This window comes from Nomascus leucogenys, chromosome 4, assembly GCF_006542625.1.
Source record: "Nomascus leucogenys isolate Asia chromosome 4, Asia_NLE_v1, whole genome shotgun sequence".
Classification (NCBI taxonomy): Eukaryota; Metazoa; Chordata; class Mammalia; order Primates; family Hylobatidae; genus Nomascus; species Nomascus leucogenys.
Window position 1 is genome coordinate 91,517,551 of NC_044384.1, and position 23,821 is coordinate 91,541,371.

At 42.1% G+C, this 23,821-nt stretch overlaps 1 protein-coding gene across 1 annotated transcript in view; it reads right to left on the reverse strand.

The window, feature by feature from the left end:
• The window catches only part of KCNQ1 (potassium voltage-gated channel subfamily Q member 1), a 397,426-nt gene that overhangs the window by 189,510 nt on the left and 184,095 nt on the right, over positions 1-23,821 (reverse strand). The gene's annotated exons all lie outside the window — the stretch shown is intronic.

Here is a 23,821-nt window from a genome sequence, read left to right on the forward strand (position 1 = left end):
AGTGTGGGGACAGCATGTTAGGCCTCCCACCCAACCTGCCAGTGCTGTGGAGCCAGGCCTGTGAGCTCCCAGGGCCAGGTGAGGAGTGGAGCTTGTGCCTGGAAGCTCCAGCCCTGACAATCAGTTTTATAGTGGGGTGTTGGGGTGGGTGGGTGTTTAAGATGGCCCCAAAGTGCCTGACACCTCAGTGTCAGGAGAGTAAAGGCCAGTGAATCCTCTTCAGAGTGGTAACTGTGCCTGGGGCTGTGCTCAGGTGTCCAAGACTCTCCCCACCTCAGGTTCTGGGCCTCTTCCCATGTTCACAACTGACACTTGGGTCAAGAATAAAACAGAGGCGACAGGCACAGGCCTGGTAAGGGACAACAGCTCCCACCACCATACATTGTCACACTCAAACATTGACAGAGCAGTGGGTCAGGAAAGATGGGGTGATAGGACCTCTGACCCACGAGAATGGCAAGCCTGGAAGGTGGGGGCAGCCACAGAACTCCTTTCTCAAAACACGATGCCACATCAACCAGTTGTACCCCCAGTGAGGCACAGGAGTCCCTCCAACAGCTGGCTTCACATTCTGATTCCTGGGCCCACCTCTGCAACTTTGACACAGGAGCTCAGGATACTGATCCTTATCACTCCCCACGCTCTGTTGACACTATCAGTATTTGCTCTTGGCTTATATTTGTCTTCATTTAAATATTTTATTGCAAAAGGATTAAGTACTCATCTGTGAGAAGTGGAATAATTTGAAGATTCACAATGGCTTTCCTCCCCCAAGGTCATCAGTGTTAACTGCCAACTAGATCCCTAGCCCACCCTCTCTGCTCATCTGAGCAGCAGATGCCAGGTGGGAGTTGCTTTTATACACATGGGATGTCACTGTGACTCTGTTCCTGTCACTCTGTAACATAAGCTCATTTCATTTTTCTCTAGGTATATAGGCATGGATTTAATTATTATTTTAGTCATTGCATAATAGTCCACAGTTTAGATTGGCCACAGCTAACCATTCTGTATATCATGGACATTCAGGCTCTTATAGTTTTAAGCTGCTTAATTATTCAGACTATGATGCCATATCCATCTTTATTCTTAAAAGCTGACATACTGGAGCAGGGTGAGAGGGTGTGTCCTTAGTAATTTTAATAAATGTTGCTAGATTGCTTTCCCAAGAAGTTGTAGCAATTCAGGCTCCCCCAGCTTTCCCACATCCATGCCTGAATGAAGTGTTGAATGAAGCCTGAATGAAAGTTGTCAGCACCTTTTGCAGGGACTACCAAGCAGGGATGAAAACTGAGACATTGCTGTTATTTCCATCTGTGTTGAATACCTTTTATGGGCTTGGCATCTATTTGGGTTTCCTCTTGCAGAATTGCCTGTTCATATCCTTTGCTCACTTTTGCTTATCACTTTGTAGGAATTTTCTATAGATTACAGACATTAACTCCTTGTTATATGAGGCATAGATATCTTCCCCAGTCTGTTTTTTTCACCTGAATTATGTTGCTTTTATCCTAGAAAATGTTTTGTTTTTAAAGTGATAACATCTTTTGCTTTATAAAAAAGGAAGGTTTTCCCACATCAGTGTAATACAACTCTCTCTTAAATTTATTCCTAATTTCACTATTTGAATGTGTTGTATGTATACATATGTATGTGTGTAAAAGTTTTAATGCATTTAGTATTTATGCCTGATAGGACAGATGATCAACAATTAGAAAATGAAAATTTAAAGGGTGCTGCATACAAACTTACTGAAAAAAATCTAAAATAAAACATAAAACCATAAAATGTCTTGAAGAAAACATAAGAGAAAATCTCCAGGACCTTGGATTTGGCAGTGAATTGTGAAATACGAAACCGAAGGTTTAACTCGTAAAAGAATCAACAAATTGGACTTTATCAAAATTAAAAGCTTTTGCTGTGCAACAGACACTGCTAATGGAATGAAAATACAAAGCACAGACTTGGAAAGAATATTTGCATATCACCTATCAGGTCAAGGACTTGCACTCAGAATATATAAAGAATGCTTACCACTTGACAATAAAGTGAACAATCCAATTTTAAAAATGGATTATAAATAAGCACATGAAAAGATACACAATTAACATAAATATGGAAATGCAAATTAGAATCACAATGAAATTCTATGAATTAAAAAAAAAATTCAAAACCTGACAATATCAACCACTCTCGAGGATGTGGAACATGTAGAACTCTCATATGTTACTAGTGGGAACACAAAATGGCACAGTGACTTTAGGAAATAGTTTAGCAATTTCTTATTAAGTTAAACATACACATACCACATGACCTATCAGTTCCTTTCCCACTCAAGTGAATTGAATTTTTATGTTCACAAAAACCTGTACATAAATGTGTATAGTAACTCTGCTCATAATAACCAAATACTGGAAACAATGAAGATGTCCTTCAACAGGTGAATGCATAAACAAAATGTGGTATATATTCATGCAATGGAATACCATCCAGCAATAAAAAGAAATGAACTGATTTATGTAACAACATGGATGAATCTCAAATGCATTTTGCTAAGCAGTGAAAGAAGCCAGATGCAAAAGAATACATATTATAGGATCCCATTTATAGGACATTCTAGAAAAAAACAAAACTACCGGGACATAAAACAGATCAATAGCTGCCAGTGGTTAGGGGAGAAGTACTTGACTTCAAAAGACTCACTCCAGGGTATTTTTAGGGGTATGGAACTTCTCTGAATGATACTGTATTGTGGGAACATGACTCCAGGCATCTGTCAAAGCCCACAGAACTGAATCTCAAAGAGTGGATTTTACTGTATGCAAATTTTAAAAATTAACCTGGATGTTGGAGGACCCTACGATGGAAAGCAGACTATGATGAGCGAATTCTATGTGTTACAAACAAATGACATAGTGAAAGGAAAGAAGGAGGAGGAGCTGGCATATGTTGCTTTCAAAAACACTGTTTTGACTGGACACTATGGTTAAAGCAAAAGTCTGTCATAAACACTCTAATCTAGTAGGTAAATTTGCTTCACATACGGTACTACGTGTACAATAGGGTTACACAAATAAGTAAATTGAACTGTAGGTAATGGGAGCCAGGTTTCTCGCTGTCAGAGAAAAAGCTATAAATAAGTTGTGGGGGAGGGGGCAAGGATGAACTCTGGTCAGAAATGTCAGTATGAACTCATGGTTAGCTTTATACAGATACAGATATGTAAAGATGTATGTGTACTCAGGTTACATACATACATATATTTCCTAGCTCTGTCCACTGAGAGGAGATAGAAGCAGTGATACCCCAGCAGCCACGAGCATACCCCGTGCCTAGATCCAGGTTTTTTATTCATTCTCCAATAAAAGGAGCCAGGGCTCTCTGGATGATTCTAGGGCTAGGGTAGGGAAAATGAAAGATGAGCCTGAAGTATTGTCAAGTGCTAGAAAAGAAGTAAAGGCTTAAAAATAAATGAAAAGGATGGGGGCCACATCAAAAGGACACATGAACCCACCAATGGCCACAGCTAGAACAATTTGAGCGACAAAATAAATAATATTGGACTATAACTCAAAAAATACTCCCAAATCCACAGTGATAAAATTAAATAAGCAATTGGAGGAGAGGGACAAATCTTCCTTACAAAGGAATTCCAAATAAAAAATGTAGAAGGACTGAGGAAAATAGAAGTACATCACGGTAATATTTGCTGCAGGAAAATGATCCGTGAATGAATGCTGAAATTAGTTGGTGAAACTCAGAAACTTCAGTTTCTTCCTTGAAATATATTTTAATTGCTGTGGTAGTTTTAACATATATTTGCAGATTTTTTTTTTTTTTTGATACTCTCCTGCAGGAGGTAGAGTTGAACTCCTCCATTCCCCACCTTGAGTGTGGGCTATACTTAGTGACTCACTTCTAAAGACTAAACTATGGAAAGGGAAAAACAGCAGTTCACTTACAGTGGAGGAGCCTGGCCGACATCACTTTAAACAAGTGGCTCAAGGTTAATATTACCAGTGATAAACCATGTTGATGTCATGTTCCACAATGAGGAAAGCATCTCACCTCATTGGCATTTTTCCCCTAAACCTATAACCCTGCTCTAGTCCTGAGAAAACACCAGACAAACCCAAACTGAGGGACATTGACACCTGACTGGTATTCTTCAGAAGTGTCAAGTTAATGAAGAACAAGACTGAGAAGCCCGTCACCGATCAGAGATGACTAAAGAGACATGCTCAATAAATGTAATGATAGATCCTAGATGGGATCTCGGAACAGAAAAAGGACATCAGTAGTTAAACTGGGGAAATCCAAATAAATTTACAACTCTAGCTTAATAGTGTACCAATGTTAATTTTTTAGTTTTGGTCAGTGTACCATGGTTATGTAAGATGCTAGCATTAGGGGAAGCTGGTGAAAGGGATGTGGGGACTTGGTACTATTTTTGTTTCTCTTCTGTAAATAAAAAATGTGAGATAACAAGTGAAAACAGAACCTGTATACAATTGCACAAAAGAATATTAATTATCTAACTAAGGATATGCAAGAACTCTGGAGAAAATTGTAAAACTTTAATAAGAGACAATGAAGAAGATATAAATGGAGAAATATGCCTTCATTCCAATGACTAGAAGACTCAATACTGGAAAGATTATCTCTAAATCTTAATAAATCTCTCCAAATCTTAATAAAAATCTCAAGGCTTCTGTGTGAGAACTTTGGCAAGCTGATTCTAACAGCGACTTGGAAGTGCAAAAAGCCAAGAATTGGCAATATTCTTGAAGAATAAGGTGGGAGAACTTGCTGTACCAAACATCAGTACTTCTTCCAAGGCAGTGGTCATTAGGGCAATGTGGTATTGACACAGGGAGAGACAAATAGGCCATTGGGACAGGATTGAGCATTGGGAAATAGCCCACACAAATATGGAAGCTTGCTGTGTATCAGAGGTGGCCTGCCCATCCTGGGAAGAGCATGGACTTTTCAATCAAATGTTCAAGAGCAGTTGGATACCCACACTGGAAAAACATTAAGTTGGACCCTTAATTACCTCACATCTTATACCAAAAATTCATTCTTGTCATTCTAGGGGATTGAAGACCTAATTATGAAAAGCAAAACTATAAAGGTCACATGACTGAATATAGAAGAATATCTTAATGACATCAGCATTAGGATGGTTTTCTTTTTTAAAAAGAAGCAATAACCATAAGAGAGAAGACTGATTAATTTGACATTAGAGTTAAGACCCAATCATCAAAATACACCTTAAAGAGTGAAAAGACAGTGCCCACAAAATGCAAAGGACTCCTACAAATCAATAGGAAAAATATAAATGACTTAATAGAAAATGGGCAATAGACAAAGTAGCACATCACAAAAGAGGAATCCAAACGGCTGATGAGCATGTGGAAAGGTGTTGCGCCTGACTAGCAATCAGGGAAATGTAAATAAACTCAGGAGCTCATGGCCCGTGGGGGCGAATGGCAGACTTCCAGCAGGAAACCACACAGACATTACTTAGTCACAGCCAGGAGAAGGGCTCAGAGTGAAAGGGCTCTGTGCCCATGACATCCTTAGAGAGACCAGGGAAGGACCTGTAAGGCTTGAAGAATGTGTGTAGATTCGGAGACCCACAGGTCTGGGACCTGGCAGAAGCATGTTACTGCCCCCATTTTAGAGATTTGGGGCTGAGATTCAAGTGCCCTGGGTTATATAATGCAATTGTCAAGTGACAGAGCTAAAACTTCATCCAGGATTCAATTTTTTTAAAAGGAAGAAAGAAAAAACATTTTGATGTTTGCATCACTTGTATGTAGAAGAAAAGATGGAGCACAGGCTAGAACGTGGAGTTGCTTTCCAAACACCCATGACAAGAGCCCATCTCCAAAGCCTGAGGGCCAAGGGTGAGCCACCTGACCCCTGAGGAAGGTTCTGCCCTTGTGTTTTAGGAAATTAAAATGTGCACATCAGTTGGCTGCCCAGAGTAGGTGGGACCTGCACCTGCCAGAGAGGAATGTGTGCTTTTTGGTTTAATCCTGGGAATGGCATATGGGGCCCCCTATAACAAGGGGCAGAGAAGGGCTCCACAGGTTTGTTTTTCCAATTCAAGAGGAGAGGTTATTGTCTGCTGGCCTGTGTGTCGGAGACTGTGGGGCGTGCTTTCTCCACCACAGGGAGGCAGTGACCAGAGCTGCCACCTCTTCCCTATTTTCACCTGTGGTCGTAGCCAGGTCAGGCATCTAGGAGAGCATAGAGGGGAGCTGGGTGTGGGTGGGTGGGGATTCAGCTCTTTCCAGACACACTGGTCCTGCCTCTTTCAGGCCAGGGCTTGAGGGCAAGTGCTGTGCCCTAACAGGTCTTGCTTGTCACCCCCACCTCTGAAGTGGGTATTTCACAGCCTGAACTCACAGCTGCAGAGAAGGTTGAGCCCATGGTGTACTTGGAAGGGCAGTTCATCTGGATATCCAGCCTCTGCAGGAGGTACCGGAGCAATGCCAGGTGCCCTTTGCTGAACTGCCTGGAGTGGCTGTCCCTGGGGACAAAGAGCACAGCATCCTGGTGACAATGAAGTCACACTTTCCTAAGACAGTCCTGGTTTTTGATGCTTTAATTCTTTGGCTGCCTTTGCTTTGTCAAGGCCAGGATCTGGGCCTAAATTTTCAGGGCAGAACAAAACAATTTTGTTTTCTAGGAAAATGGGAGGTCTGGGATGGCAAAGGCAGCCTCAGGCGTGGCGACTACCCCAGCTGGGGATGCTGGCTGCCAAGTCTTACCCTCTCAAGAGAACAGGAATCAAACTCAGCACAGCATCCTCCTTTCTAGTCACTGGTCCTGCTCGATAGGGGGATTTGAATTTTATTTTTTAAAAAATACAGGCACAGAAAAAAGACTAGAAGGAAACAGATCCAAATGTTAACTTTGTCTTTGGGTGAAGGGACTTTGGGTGATTTTCATTTCCTTCCTTATTGTGTCTGTGTTTTCTATTTTGGATGATACTTTTCCAAGTCAAGAAACAATAATTTGTGGAAGTCTCCTGTATCTGTGCCTTGTTCTCTGGCCCACGACCCTGCACATCTTATCCTAGAGTTGCCAGAATATGTCCCTCCACTTGGCCTGGAGCTGCCCATGAGGCTACATAGAGCTCTCCTATCATGAAGGTCTTTGAGGCTTTCTGTTCCCAAGAAATTCTGGTCTCACTTCCTCTGCCTTCTCATCGAGCCCCAGACCCCTCCCTGCCCAGATTAGGTCAGCATTCAAGCCCCAAGTCCAGCCTATGACAAAGCTCAAAGCTCCAGTCCATCTCTGCTGCCCTCTGCCCTCAAGAGACTCCCGCCAGTGTCTGGGCCCTTCCTAGTAACTTCACACAGCCACTCACCCCCTGCTCTTCTCCTCCTGATTGATTAAAATCCGGCCTAATCTCCCAGGTGTAACCCAAGCCCTCTTCCACAAGCTTTCCAGGGCTCCGGAGATTTCCCCCACCCCTGTACGGCTGCAGGGCTTATGTGTGCCTGGCGCTCAGCACGGGAACCTTGCCTTCTGCCTCACCCATGTCTCTCCAGGGTTTGGCACAGGCGAGTTCCCTGAGCCAGCCTACTTCACAGGGATGAACAGAAGCTCTCCCTATCCTTTGCAAGTAGAAGCCCCCTCCCTGGCCCCCTCAAGAAATCTCCCCCTCTCAGTGGATTCACTAAAGCCCTGCGGATCCTGCACTGTGAAGGAGAAGCCCTCCCCAGGGGCATCCGGACAGCTGCAGCCAGGCCCTGCGTGACATTGCTGAGCCGCAGCCCCACAGCCTGTGCCAGCTGCCCATGCCCGGCTCAAAGACCCCGAGCCAGAGTGGCCCCGCCACCACCTGTGTCTCCACTCAGAGGCGAGAAGTAAGGGACATGGATGGAAAGTGTAAAAGCCATTCCCACAACAGCTGCCAGGAACAAGGCGAGGAATGGAGTGAAAATGTATATTCACAGCTGGCACCCAGTTCCGCTTAGGAAAATACCTTGCTTGAGTGGACACCTGTTGTTTTTGCCTGCCCAGCAGCCAGGCCTGGCTTCTGGGAACAGCTTCTCAAATCTTCCTTAGGGGGCTCTTCTTTTCCCATTCCTAGTGTGCAGTGTTTAGGTACCCTCTGGCCATCCCCAAAGGGGTCCTTGTGGACCTTGCCTCAGCCATTGGAGGTACAGCTGCAGGTCTAAGGATGGCTTGTACCCCAGCTGAGGCCAATAAGAACCTGGCCTTAGATTCTGGCAGGAATCCTGGAAGAGATGACCTCGTTCTGCTGGGCTTCCTGAGCTGTTGAATGCAAGCTGGTGGCCATTTTGCCCCTTTTAGAAAGTAGCTGCCTAAGGATACAGCCATCCCATGGGGCCAATGGATAGAGAGCAAGGGAAAGGGAGAACAAAAGAGGGAACGGGAAGGGAGAAGGGGAGTGCAAGGGAGGGGGAGAGTGAGAGCAAGTGAGCAAGATCATCTCAGCTCTGGGGTCCAGCTGTGTCTGAAACAGCTGGGTCCAGCTGTGTGAGCCAAAAAATGTCCCTTTTGTGCTTAAGCTTGTTTGAGTTGGGGTTCCATCATTTGTTACCAAGAGAGTCTTCAGGAATGTGCATGACAAACTTGGGGGTGAGGTTTGAGCCTAAGGACATGGGCCTGGGGGCAGTCAAGGTTACAAAATATCTAAACTGGTCTGCACTGCCCCCACTAGTTTTCAGGGCAGAGGGCAGGGAGAAGGCTTGTGGGAAAGAAGCTGGCCTGAGGCCAAGGCCCTGGCCCTAACCCTGCAACAGCACAGGGAACTCTTGGAAAGGGACTTCCTAAGGTGGGACATTGGCTTTCTACTGCTGTAATGCAAGTGCTCATCTCCCCAAACCTTCAGTGAGCCTCTCTCCACACCCTGCTGTATGCGGATGTTTGATGCAAATTATGGAACATATTGGATCTCACATTGGATCAAAGGCATGCAGAATAGATTTGCCTCAAGCATGACAGTGATGTGACACAGTCAAAGATGACTTCCGGAATCCTGAGAAATCCCAGGGAGGATGCTGGGCTTTCCAAAATCCAAGCTTAGAATACTGAGGACCACACCCCACACCCCAAACACTTCTCCTTAGAATGAATATAGCAAGCCTCAGCATACACAAATCTCAGAGTGAACGGAAATGGCTCTGCAGGCCCAAGGGTGGGGTCTGAGTAGCGGGGGCGCTGAGGAAGACAGGCAGTCACAGAGCCAGGACAGGGTCAACCCTGAGCGTGAGTGAGCCCAGGAAACGGAAAGAGAGCAACACAGCCACCCACACAACTAAAATCGACCCACCCGGGTCTCCATGCTGCAGGAAGTCACTGTCTAGGTCTCCCAAGACACATTTTCAGGGGAAGGTTCCAGGCAGCAAGAGCAGCCCTAGGAAACTTTAATATACAATGGAATCTGGGTTAAGCACTATCTTCTCCAAGAGTTGAGCTCACAGGACATTCCCCAGAAACCTCTGGAGAGGTGGGGAGGAAAGTTTCTGGAGGTCTTTGGATGAAGAAAACAAAAAAGTGGCCTTGATTTTCAAGGCAAAATTACACAGGAAGAAAAAAATGTTTTTAATCTAATTAAGAGCGATCTTTTCACCTTCATCACAACATCGCGGAAATGTGCCAGTTCTTAACTTCACACAATAATCAAAGCAATTAGTGAGGGAGAAGCCTTGGAAACCGGTGCAGATGTTCTCAGAATGTTTAATGGGGAAATGAGTTGCAGGCCTCATTCTCAGCATCCGGCTCCAGGCCCTGGCTACCAAATCCAGACATCTGCTGGGGCCCCACCCCCAGGCCCCGAGGGCGCGGGCTTGAGAAACACAGGTCCCTTCCCAGGCCACCTCCCAGCCAGGCCAGAACTGGGGCCGAGAGGCTCCCCATAGCTTCTCAAATTGGAGCCTGGACACAGTCAGAGCCACCCCAGAACTAGGGGGAGGCTCAACATCAAAATTATGTTAACAACTGATGTCAAAAGTAATCAACTCAGCTTGGCTCCCCCACTGCTGCTGGCTGCAGGAGGGCTGTGAGTAGGAGGAGAGCAAGCGGCCCCAGGGGGACCCTCGGCTATGACCCCCTCAGCCTGAACACTACTTCAAGAAAAGATGTGGTGGCATCTGTCTGGTATGGTCCTGTGGGCTCCATTCCAGTGCTAATGGACTCTTAAGGGGCCCAGGAATCAAAATGGTCAACACTTGAGGAATTTCCAGTAATCAGAGAAAACGTATAGAAACGAGGATGATGCTTACTTAGGAAATGGCCTATTACAGGGAACAGAGGGCCACATGGCTAATGTCAGCGAGCTGTGGGAGAGACAGAGACCCCAGGTGGGGCAGGCAGATCAGCAAATCTTGGAGGACCTGCTATATGGCAGGCACTGGAGACATCGAGGTAAAGAACACAATATCCATGTTCTCAGGGACACACTCACATGCCCTTAGCATTCACATTCTTCACACTGACAGCTTCTTAATGCAAGCCCACCAGATACTTTCATAAGCACTACCTCTGACTTCAGGGACTTGCTTAGCTGCACACAGGGCAGGCCAAAAGGAATGGAAAGTGAGCCACCACCGGGGCAGCACTCACTAGTGACAGATAAATACCCCAGCTCTCTCAACCGCTTGTAGAACTCTGAGGAGTGTTCCGTGCAGCTTCCCAGCTGCCCACCATGAAGCTGTTTCTCAATAAGTGACCAGCACAGCTTAATTCCTGAATTAAGCTGTGTGTGCTGTGAGACTGACACAAGACAGGGTGACAGGAAGCTGTTGGAACATTCGAGTATGGAAGCAGCAGGATCCACTGTACAATTAAAGAACTCCCTTGAGCTGTTACATGAAGAATGGAGTAGAGGAAGTAAGAGTGGAAAGCAAGAGACCAGTAATGAGGTAAGGACAATAATGTAGGCAGAGAAATGGTGGTGGTTTTAACCAGGGAGATAGCTGGAGAGACTGGGTGTGGGCAAATCTAGAGAGTTGATAAGACATACTGATAGATTAGATAGGGGCACTAAGAAAAAAGGATAATTTAAAAAATTAGACTTTCAGCCAGGCTTGGAGAAAAATAGTATGCTGCTCCTCATCCCCTCTGACTATAAATCATCTCACTTATCCTCCCCTAAAAGCATAAAATCAGTAAGTGCAAATAAAACCACATGACCCATGCTGTTAGCAGTATTAGGAGAAAGAATACCTTCAAATTGCCTGTGGGTAGCAAAGTGAACCAAATTCCAATAGCATTCTAGTCCCCTGCCCAGCACTGCAAAACTGCATACATAATCAGAGAAGAAGCTTAAAATGCTTTGTCAAAAAGTTTGAAGGTAGTTAGCAACATCAGCAAAAATAGAGTAAGTACCTCTGAGGAGCCTTCTTGCCTTCACAGACATCCTAAGCACTAAGCAGCCTAAGCCACTGATGAACTTGCAGATACCACTGATATTGATTATAGTCTAATTAATTGTAGAGACACCACACTTCTGCACCGAACCAGAACCAAAGCCAAAGCACCCTACCCAAATGATACTACAGACGCGTGTACAGGAAAAGTCCTTACTAAGGCTACTCCATAAAATTGGAAGTCTCTGTTATTCCAGATATGCAGACATCAACTTGGGGACACAAAAAACTTGGGGGAAAAAAAACAAGAAAACATGACTTGCCAAAAGAACACAATAATTCTCCAATAATAGACTCCAAAGTAAAGGAAATCTTAAGGAAACCCAATGAGGTAAAAGAGAACACAAATAGACAATACAAAGATATCAGGAAAACAATTCATTATCTAAATGGGAAATCCAGTAGAGTTAGATATAAAAAAGAACCAAACAAAAATCCTGGAGGTGATAAATTAAATGAATGAAATAAAAAATACAATTGAAAGCTTCAAAAGCAGGCTAAGTCAAGCAGAAGAAATAATTTCTAAATTTGAAGACAGGTGTTTTGCAATAAACCAGGCAGATTTAAAAAATAACAATAAAAAAGAATGAAGAATGCCTGTGTGACATATGAGACACTATTAAGCTAACAATATTTCACATTTTGGGAGTTCCAGAAGAAGTGCTGGGATAAGGACCAGAAAATCTATTTAAGAAGATAATACCTGAAAACTGCCAAAGTTTGGGAGAGAAAGAGACTAACAGATAAAGGAAGCTCACAAATCCCTAAATAGATTCAACCCTAAAAGGGCCTCTCTGAGGCACATTTTCATCAAACTGTCAAAAATCAAAGAGAGAATTTAAAAAACACCAAGAGAGGAGCATGAAGTCACATATAAGGGAATCAACAGCAGATTAACAGATTTTTCAGCAGAAACCTAGTCCAGGAAGGAACTGAATGCCATATTCAAAGTGCTGCAAGGCGGGGAAAAGCTCACAAAATTGCTGGCCACAAATACTATACCCAGCAAAGCTATCCTTCAGAAATGAAGCAGAATGAGGGAAGAAATTTTGCTTCCCTCAGACAAGCAAAAACTGAGGGAATTCATAACTACTAAATCAGCCCCACAAGAAATGCTTAAGGGAGTACTACATCTGGAAGTAGGAGGATGGTATCTACCATCATGAAAATACAAAAGCATAAAACTCACTAGTAGAGCAGATACACAAATGAGAAAGGAAAAGGAGTAAAAGATAATCACTACAGAAAACCAAAAAATTGCAAAGAAAAACAATGAGAGGAAACAAAAGTATACAAATCAATCAGAAAACAATAAAATGACAGGAGTAAGTCCTCACCTATTGATAACAATCTTGAATGTAGGTAATTTAAATTTCCCAAATGAAAGATAGAGACTGGCTAAATGAATTTAAAAAATAAAACCCAATTACATGCTGCCTATAAGAAACTGACTTCACCTGTAAAGACACCCATACACTGTAAGGGAATGGATAGAAAAAGATATTCCACACAAACAGACACCAAAAGCATGCAGGAGTAGATAGACAAAAAATACTGAGTCAAAAAAAAAAAAAAAAAAAGAAAAGAAAAGAAAAAGAAAAAAGAGACAACGAAGGTCATTATATAATTATAAATGGATCAATTCAGCAAGAAGATATAACAATTATATATGCAACCAACAACACTGGAGTACCCAGGTATATTAAACAAATATTATTAGTGCTAAAGAGATAGACCCCAATACAATAATAGTTAGGGATGGCAACATTCCATATTCAGCATTGGACAATTCATTTGGATGGAAAAATATCAACAAGGAAATATTGGATTTAAACTGCATAGATCAAATGGGCCTAACAAATTTACACATTTCATCCACAGATGCAGAATACACATTCTTTGTTAGCACACAGCACATTCTCCAGGATATACCACATATTAGGACACAAAACAGGTCTCAATAATTTTTAAAAATCAAAATCTTATCAAGTATCTTCTCAGATCACAATGGAATAAAACTAGAAATCAATAACAAGATGAACTTCTGAAGTTGAACAGATACATGGAAATCAAACTACATGTTCCTGAATGACCACTGTGTCAATGAAGAAATTGATTTAAAAAATTTAAAAATTCTTTGAAACAAATGAAAATAGAAACACAGCATACAAAAATGTATAGGGTACAACAAAAGAAGTGCTATGAGGAACATTTATTTCAATAAACACCCACATCAATAAGGTAGAAAGTTTTTAAACAAATAACCCAATAAATGCATCTCAAGGAACTAGAAAAGCAAGAACAAATCAAACCTAAAATTAGAAGGAAATAAATAGTAAAGATCAGAGCAGATCTAAATGAAATAGAGATAAAAGATAAAAAAGACAAAAGATCAATGAAATGAGGCCTCCCTGCCCCGACCCCCCGAGACACAGTCTCACTCTGTCACCCAGGCTAGAGCGCAGTGGTGTGATCTTGGCTCACTGTAGCCTCCGCTTCCTGGGCTCAGACAATCCTCCTGCCTCAGCTTCTGAGTAGATGTGCAGCACCACACCTGGCTAATTTTTTTTTTTTTTGGTAGAGATAGGGGTTTGCCATGTTGCTCAGGCTGGTCTGAAACTCCTGGACTCAAGCGATCGGCCTGCCTTGGCCTTCCAAAGTGCTGGGTTTACAGGTGTGAGCCAACAAACCCAGCCAAAAAGTTGATTTTTTGAAAAGAGAAAATAAACCATTAGCTAGACTAACCAAGAAGACCCAATAAATAAAATCGGAAATGAAAAAGGAGACTTACAATGGACACCACAGAAATACAAAAGATTATTAGAGACTATTATGAACAACTGTATGTCAACAATTAGAAAACCTAGAGGAAACAGATAAATTCCTGGACATATATAACCTCCCAAGATTGAACCAGGAAGAAAAAAAAATCTGAACAGAGCAATAACAAGGAATGAGATTAAATCAGTAATAAAGTCTCCCAGTAAAGAAAACCTCAGGATTGCATGGGTTTACTACTGAATTCTACCAAACTTTTAAAGAACTAACATGAATTCTTCTCAGACGATTCCAAAAGACTGAAGAGAAAGGAATTCTCCCTAACTCATTCTGTGAGGCAAGCAGTATCCTGATACCAAAACCAGATAAGGACACAACAACAGCAAAAAAGAAAACTACAGGCCAATCTCCCTGATGAACATAGATGCAGAATCCTCAGAAACAAAACACACACACAGACACACAAACTAGCAATCTGAATCCAATCGCACATCAAAAAGATAATACACCATAATCAAGTGGGATTTATCCCAGGGATTCAAGGATGGTTCAACATATACAAATCAATAAATGTGATACATCACATTAACAGAAGGAAGGACAAAAAAATGCATGATCATCTCAATAGATGCAGAAAAAGCATATGATAAAATTCAAAATCTCTTCATGATTAAAAAAAAGCTGAATACATAATGTCTAGAAGGAACATAACTCAATGAAGGTCATATATGACAAACCCACAGCTACCTGGGGAAAAGCTAAACACCTTCTCTCTTAGAACTAGAACAAGACAAGGATGCCCACTTTCACCATTCTTATTCAGCAGAGTAAGAAAAGTCCTCACCAGAACAATTAGGCAAGTAAAAGAAAAAGGGTAGCTAAATTGCAAAAGAGAATGTCATATTGTCCTTTGCAGATGGCATAATCTTATACATAGAAAAATCTAAAGATTCCACCAAAATCTTTTAGAACTGGTAAGGGAATTCAGTAAAGTTGCAGGATAAAAAAATCAACAAACAAAAATCAGCAGGCGTGGACGTGATGGCTCATGCTTGTAATTTCAGCACTTTGAAAGGATGAGGCAGGTGGATTGCTTGAGTGCAGGAGTTTGAGACTGTCCTGGGCAACATGGCAAAACCTCATCTGTACAAAAATGAACTGGGCGTGGTGGCCTGCACCTGAAGTTCAGCTACTCGGGAGGCTGAGATGGGAGGATCGCTTGAACCTCAGAGGTGAAGGTTGCAGTGAGCAGAAATTCCACCATTGCACCCAGCCTGGGCAACAGAGTGAGACCCTGTCTCCACTCCCCCACCCCCCTAAAAAATCAGTAGCATTTCTGTGAAACAGCAAATTAGCCAAAAGAGAAATCAAGAAAGCAATCCCATTTGCAATAGCTACAAGAAAAAAAAAAAGCAAAGCTTAACCAAGGAAGTGAAAGATTTCCACAATGAAAACTATAAAATACTGATGACAGTAATTGAAGGGCTACAAAATTTTTTGAGACATCCCATGCTCATGGATTGAAAGAATAATGTTAAAATGATCATATTTACCCATAGCAATATACAGATGCTATGAAATCCCTATCCAGATATCAGCAGGGGCTTCAAGATGGCTGACTAGAGGCATCTGGCACTCACCTCCTCCACAAAGAACAAAAATAGCAAGTGGGTAACCACAGTTTATATGGATTGCCTCTGAGGGAATGCTGGAATTCAACTGAGAAGTAATAAGAAAAACCCAACGCAAGGGATAAGAGGGGAGTCAGGCAGTCTGCTTCTATGGGACTGGCTGGGAGCATGAAGAGACTCCTCGATGTGCAGAAAGGTAAGTAAGGTGAGCCCCCAGTGGTCCACATTCCCACAGCAGACTCCTGAAATCCTAGTCAGAGGACCCTGTGACCCATAGATGCCTTGAGACTAACAAGAGGCTACCTACAGACTGTGAAATGGCAATGAACAGCTCCCAGAGAGGGAGATCACCCTGAATCCTCAGGCAATTCACACATCCCCTGAATCCTCAGGCAACTTCAGGAAAGTCCCATTTTGATAGACCAACCCCCACCAGGCTGCATCTGCTATGGGCCCCACATCCCTGTATCTCATCCCTGGAGCCCCATGGACATCCCTTACACAAAGCTGGGTGCCACTCCTGACTGCTGCCTCCAGGCCAAAGCATGAGCTATTGGCAATACTGTGCTACCTCCGAAGCAAGGCTGCCATGAGGAAAGGTGACCCTGCCCATAGTCACCACCTGGGGCCGAAGCATGCATTGCCCAACTGCCTGTTTATAGCTGCTGCCACTGAAAGCAATCCCACCCAACTTCCCCAGGAGTATGGCTGCAATAGAGTTGCTGCTGCCCCCACATGAGCATTCAGCAGGGTATACAGGGATCATCCTGTGCCTACCTACCACAGTCAGTACATTCTTGCATTACTGAAGGGGCTCAGGACAGGTCCACCTGGCCTGGTCCCACCCTCTTTTCTCCCAGTGCCAGCGCATACCATCTCTGGGCCTAGGGATTGCCCTGGCCTATCCAGTATTGTTGGCACCTGAGCACTCCTGGGGGCTTGAGGACTGCCCTACCCAACTGACCATTACCACCACAACTGGCATTCACTTGAATTTGCCACCTGTGGGCCTTGGGACAAGCTCATCCAGCTTATCCCAGCCATCCCAATACCAGCATGGACACCTTGGGAGGCAGAAGATTGTTCTGCCACTGCTACTGCCATTGCCCAAGCCATACCTGCTGCTCAGAGCTCAAGGACCTACCCACCCTGTGGCCCAGCTCTGCCATCATTGGCACCTGAGCAAGTTGCCTGGAGGCCCAAAGTTGGTCTCCCTGGACCTGCTAACACTGGTGCCAGCATACACTACCACTGGGCCCAAGGATAAGCATTCGGGGCCAGCCACTGCTGCCACTGGGGCCTGAGGACTGGCCCACCTGGTGTCCCTATCCCCAGCCAGACTTTACCACAGCCTCCACCAACAACTGCATCCTAAACTACAGAGGAACTCCCAGACACTACTGGTGCTGTTTACAGCTGAAAAAAAAATCCATGAAGATCACACTACTGCAGGCACCCAGAATCAAAACCAAAGTGCCCTGCCCAAAGAACACCATAGATATATCTTCAGGAACAAGACTCTCTTAGGAAAGACAGATCAAAAAATTGGAAGAAGCTACTGTTACACCAGATGTGCAGATACCAATGTAAGCATACAAGAAACATGAAAAGGCAAGAAAACATGACACCTCCTAAGGAATGCAATAATTCTCCAACAGATTCCAGTGAAAAAGAAATTGATGAAACCTTGAAAAATTCAATATAATATTAAAGAAGGTCTGATAGACTATACAAAGAAATCAGAAAAAACAATTCAGGGTATGAATGAGAAATTTGTCCAAGAGATAGATATAAAAAGAACCAAACAGATATTCTGGAATTGAATAATAAATTGAATGAAGTAAAAAACACATTTGAAAGCTTCAATAACAGACCACACGAAGCAGAAGAAAGAATTTCACACCTTGAAGATAAGTCTTTTGAAATGACTCAGACAAAAGTAAAGAAAAAATAGAAAAGAATGAACAAAGCCTATGTGACTATAGGATGCCATAAGGTGACACCTTCAGTGTCCCAGAAGGTGAAGAGCAAACTAAAAGATTATAAAACCTATTTAATGAAATAATACCTGAACACTTCCCAATCTCCCAAGAGATTTAGATCCAAATATAGGAATCTCAGAACCCCAAATAGATACAATTCAGAAAGGTCTTTTCCACAGCACATTATAGCAAATTGCCCATCCCAAGACAAAGAGAGAATCATAAAACCAGCAAAAAAAGAGGTTGTAGACACTTACAAGGGAACAATCTGCAGAATAACAGAGTTTTCAGCAGAAACTTTACAGGCCAGGGTATGGGATTATATATGCAGAGTGCTGAAAGAAAAAACAAAACCCAAAACCTGCCAGCCAGGAATACTGTACTTAGCAAAGTTATATTCGTCAGAAATGAAGGAGAAATAAAGTATTTCCCTCAAAAGTAAAAGCTGAGGGAATTAATAGCCACAACACTGGCACTACAAGAAATGCTTAAGGGAGTCTTACAGGAAGAAGTGAAAGGACAACTTCATGAAAGCACACAAAAATCAGAAATCAATTAATGACAGGAATAAGCCCTCATATATCAACAATAACCTTGCATATAAATGGATTAAACTTTCTACTTAAAAGACAGACTGGCTGAATGGACTTAAAAACATGACCCAGCTAAATGCTGTCTATAAGAAACTCATCTCACCTGTAAAGACACATATAGTTGAAAGGAATGGGAAAAGATATTACATGCAAAAGGAAACAAAAACCAAATACGAGTAGCTACATTTATGTCAGATAAAACAAAGGTTAAGATAAAAACACTAAAAAGAGACGAAGTCATTATATAGTGACAAAGGGATCAATTGACCAAGAGGATATAACAATTCTAGACATACATGCATCCAACACCAAAGCACCCAGATATATAACGCAAACATCAAATCTGAAGGGAAAGGTAGACTTCAACACAATAATCTTGGGAACTTCAATTCCCAAGTGAAGTTGTCCAGTATTAGATCATCTAGACAAAAAATTAACAAAGAAACACTGGATTTAAACTGCACTTTATGCCAAATGGACCTAACAGACATTTACAGACCAGTTCATAAAACAGCTGCAGAATATACACTCTTCTCATCAGTACATGGAACATTCTCCAGGATACATTATATGTTAGGCCACTAAGTACGATTTTAAATATATTTTTTAAATTGGATTTGTATCACATATCTTCTCAGACCACAATAGCATAAAACTATAAATAAATAGGAGGGGCATTCAAAACTGTATAAATAAATGGAAATTAACATGTTCCTGAATGACCATTGGGTCAAAGAAGAAATTAAGGCAGAAATAAAAAATTTACTGAAACAAGTGAAAATAGAAGCACAACATTCTGAAACTTAAGGGATACTGCAAAAGCAATGCTAAGAGGAAAGTTTATTGTAATAAATGCCTCCATCCAAAAAGGTAGAAAAGATCTTAAATAATCTAATAATGCACCTGAAGGAACCAGAAAAGCAAGAATAAACCATACTAAACATAAAATTAGTAGAAGGAAAGAAATAACAAAGATCAGAGCAGAACTAAATAAGAAACTAAATAAATATAAAGGATCAATGAAATGCAAAATCGGTTTTTGAAAATAAACAAAATAACCAGTGGCTAAACTATCCAAGAAGAAAAGAGAGAAGACCTACATGAATAAAATCAAAAATGAAAAAGGGGATATTACAACTGATACCATGAAATACAAAAGATTAAAACTCTTCAGTCTGATCAATAAATTGATTATAGTTATAGGATTTAAAAATCAGTCTCATTTCTATATACCAATAAAGAACCAGCTGAGAAAGAAATCAAGAAGTCATTATCTTTTACAACCACTACAAAAAATCTAGGAATGAGTTTAACCAAAGAGGTGAGAAACCTCTAACAAGGAATACTACAAAAGTCTGATGAAAGAAATTGAAGAGAACACACAAAAAATGTCCCATGCTCATGGATTGGGAGAATTAACAAAATGACCATACTACCCAAAGCAATCTACAGATTCAATGCAGTCTCTCTCAAAATACCAATGCCATTTTTCATGGAAATAGAAAAAATACTAAAATTCAGATGGAACCAAAAAAGAGCTGGAATAGCCACAGCAATTCTGAGCAAAAATAAAAAAGTTGGATGCATCACACTGCCTGATTTAAAAATATAAGGCTATAGCATCAAAAGCAGCACAGTATTGGAATAAAAACTGATAGACCAATGGAACAGAGTAGAATGTGGAAATAAATCCATGTATTTACAGCCAACTGATTTTTGACAAAGGTGCCAAGAACATACACTGGGGAAAGAGCACCCTCTTCACTTAATGGAGCTGGGAAAATTAGATATCCATGTGAAAAATGAAACTGTTTCTATCTCTTGCTATACTAAAATCAACTCAAGATGGGTTAAAGACTTAAACATGAGGCATGAAACTACAACACCACTATTAATAGAAGGAGACATTGGGGAAACACTTTAGGACATTGGTCTAGGGAAAGATTTTATGGATAAGACCTCAAAAACACAGACAAAAAAATAGACAAATGGGACTATATTAAATGATAAAGCTTGTACCACAACAAGGGAAACAATCACCAGAGTGAAGAGACCGCCTGTTGAATGGGAGAAAATATTTGCAAACTACTCATCTGACAAGGTACTAACACCCAGAATATACTAGGAACTCCAATAACTCAATAGTAAACAACCAATTAATTCCAATAAAAAGTGAGCAAAAGACATGGATATTCTCAAAAGAAAACATACAAGTAGCCAACAGGCATATGAAAAAAAATGCCCAACATCAGTAATTATCAGGGAAATGCGAGTCAAAACCAGTGAGAATGGCTATTTTAAAAAGACAAAAAATAACCAATGCTGCAGAGGATGTGAAGGGAACTCTTATACACTGTTGGTGGGAATGTAAATTAATACTATAGAAAACAGTTTGATTTCTGAAAAACCTAAAAAGAGAAATATGACATAATCCAGCAATCTCACTACTGGATATTTATCTAAAGGAAAAGATATCAGTATACTAAAAATATACCTGCATCCCCGTGTTTATTGCAGCACTATTCACAACAGCAAAGATATGGACTCAGGAACCTAAGTGTACATCAGTGGATAAATGGAAAAAGAAAATGAGGTAAATATATGCAATGGAATACTAATTGACCAAAGAAGAATGAAATCATGTCCTTTGCAGCAACATGAATGGAGCTGGAGGTCATTATGTTAAGCCAGGCACAGAAAGATAATTATCTTATATTATCATATGTGGGAGCTATAAAAGTTGATCTCATGGAGGTAGAGAGTAAAAGGATAGATACCAAAGGCTGTGAAAGATATGTTTGGGGGGGTGAAGAGAGGTTGGTTAGTGGGTAAAAATACACAGCTGGTTAGAATAAATAATTTATAATGTTTGATAAGAGTCAGTTGAATAGATTTAACAATGTAATGTATATTTCAAAATGAAAAAGAGGATTTGAAATGTGCCTAACATATAGAGATGATAAATTGAGGGTGATGGATACTCTGACTTGATCATTACACATTCGATGCATGTAACAATAGCACATGTACCCCATAAGTATTATGCATCAGTCAAAAAAAAAAAGGAAATCCCAGTGCTTTGGGAGGCCAAGGCAGAAGGATCGCTTGAGCCCAGGAATTCAAGACCAGACTGGGCAACAATACACGACCCTGTCTCTACAAAAAATTAAAAAGTTATCCAGGCATGGTGGTGCATGCCTGTAGACCCAGCTACTTGAGGGGTCAAGGATGGAGGATGACTTGAGCCTGGGAGTTAAAGACTGCAGTAAGTGGGGTGGTTCCAAGATGGCTGAATAGGAACAGCTCCAGTCTGCAGCTCCCAGCATGAGTGATGCAGAAGACAGGTGATTTCTGCATTTCCAACTGAAGTACCAGGTTCATCTCACTGGGGCTCGTTGGACAGTGGGGACAGGACAGTGGGTGCAGCCCACTGAGTGTGAGCTGAAGCAGGATGAGGCATCGCCTCACCTGGGAAGTGCAAGGGGTCAGGGAATTCCCTTTCCTAGCCAACGGAAGGGGTGACAGATGGCACCTGGAAAATCGGATCACTCCCACCCTAACACTGTGCTTCTCCAATGGTCTTAGCAAACGGCACACCAGGAGATTATATCCCGTGCCTGGCTCGGAGGGTCCCACGCCCACGGAGCCTCACTCATTGCTAGCACAGCAGTCTGAGATCGAACTGCAAGGCGGCAGCAAGGCTGGGGGAGCCTGCCATTGCTGAGGCTTGAGTAGGTAAACAAAGTGGCCAGGAAGCTTGAACTGGGTGGAGTCCACCGCAGCTCAAGGAGGCCTGCCTGCCTCTGTAGACTCCACCTCTGGGGACAGGGCATAGCCAAACAAAAGGCAGCAGAAACCTCTGCAGACTTAAATGTCCCTGTCTGACAGCTTTGAAGAGAGTAGTGGTTCTCCCAGCATGGAGTTTGAGATCTGAGAATGGACAGACTGCCTCCTCAAGTGGGTCCCTGACCCCCAAGTAGCCTAACTGGGAGGTACCCCCCAGTAGGGGCAGACTGACACCACACACGGCCGGGTACCCCTCTGAGACAAAGCTTCCAGAGGAACAATCAGGCAGCAACATTCGCTGTTCAGCAGTATTCACTGTTCTGCAGCCTCTGCTGCTGATACCCAGGCAAACAGGGTCTGGAGTGGACCTCCAGCAAACTCCAACAGACCTGCAGCTGAGGGTCCTGACTGTTAGAGGGAAAGCTAACAAACAGAAAGGACATCTACACCAAAACTCCATCTATACGTCACCATCATCAAAGACTAAAGGTAGATAAAACCACAAAGATGGGGATAAAACAGCAGAAAAGCTGAACATTCTAAAACTCAGAGCACCTCTCCCCCTCCAAAGGAACGCAGCTGCTCACCAGCAACGGAACAAAGCTGGATGGAGAATGACTTTGACAAGTTGAGAGAAGAAGGCTTCAGACGATCAAACTTCTCCCAGCTAAAGGAGGAAGTTCAAACCCAATGCAAAGAAGCTAAAAACCTTGAAAAAAAATTAGATGAATGGCTAACTAGAATAACCAGTGTAGAGAAGTCCTTAAATGACCTGATGGAGCTGAAAACCATGGCACGAGAACTACGTGACAAATGCACAAGCTTCAGTAGCTGATTTGATCAACTGGAAGAAATGGTATCAGTGATTGAAGATCAAATGAATGAAATGAAGTGAGAAGAGAAGTGTAGAGAAAAAAGAGTAAAAACAAACGAACAAAGCCTCCAAGAAATATGGGACTATGTGAAAAGACCAAATCTACATCTGATTGGTGTACCTGAAAGTGACAGGGAGAGTGGAACCAAGTTGGAAAACACTCTTCAGGATATTATCCAGGAGAACTTCCCCAATTTAGCAAGGCAGGCCAACATTCAAATTCAGGAAATACAGAGAACACCACAAAGATATTCCTCGAGAAGTGCAACTCCAAGACACATAATTGTCAGATTCACCAAAGTTGAAATGAAGGAAAAAATGTTAAGGGCAGCCAGAGAGAAAGGTCGGGTTACCCACAAAGGGAAACCCATCAGACTAACAGCTGATCTCTCGGCAGAAACTCTACAAACCAGAAGGGAGTGGGGGCCAATATTCAACATTCTTAAAGAAAAGAATTTTCAACCCAGAATTTCATATCCAGCCAAACTAAGCTTCATAAGTGAAGAAGAAATAAAATCCTTTATAGACAAGCAAATGCTGAAAGATTTTGTAACCACCAGGCCTGCCCTACAAGAGCTCCTGAAGGAAGCACTAAACATGGAAAGGAATGACTGGTACCAGCCACTGCAAAAACATGCCAAGTTGTAAAGACCATAGATGCTAGGAAGAAACTGCATCAACTAACGAGCAAAATAACCACCTAACATCATAATGACAGGATCAAATTCACACATAACAATATTAACCTTAAATGTAAATG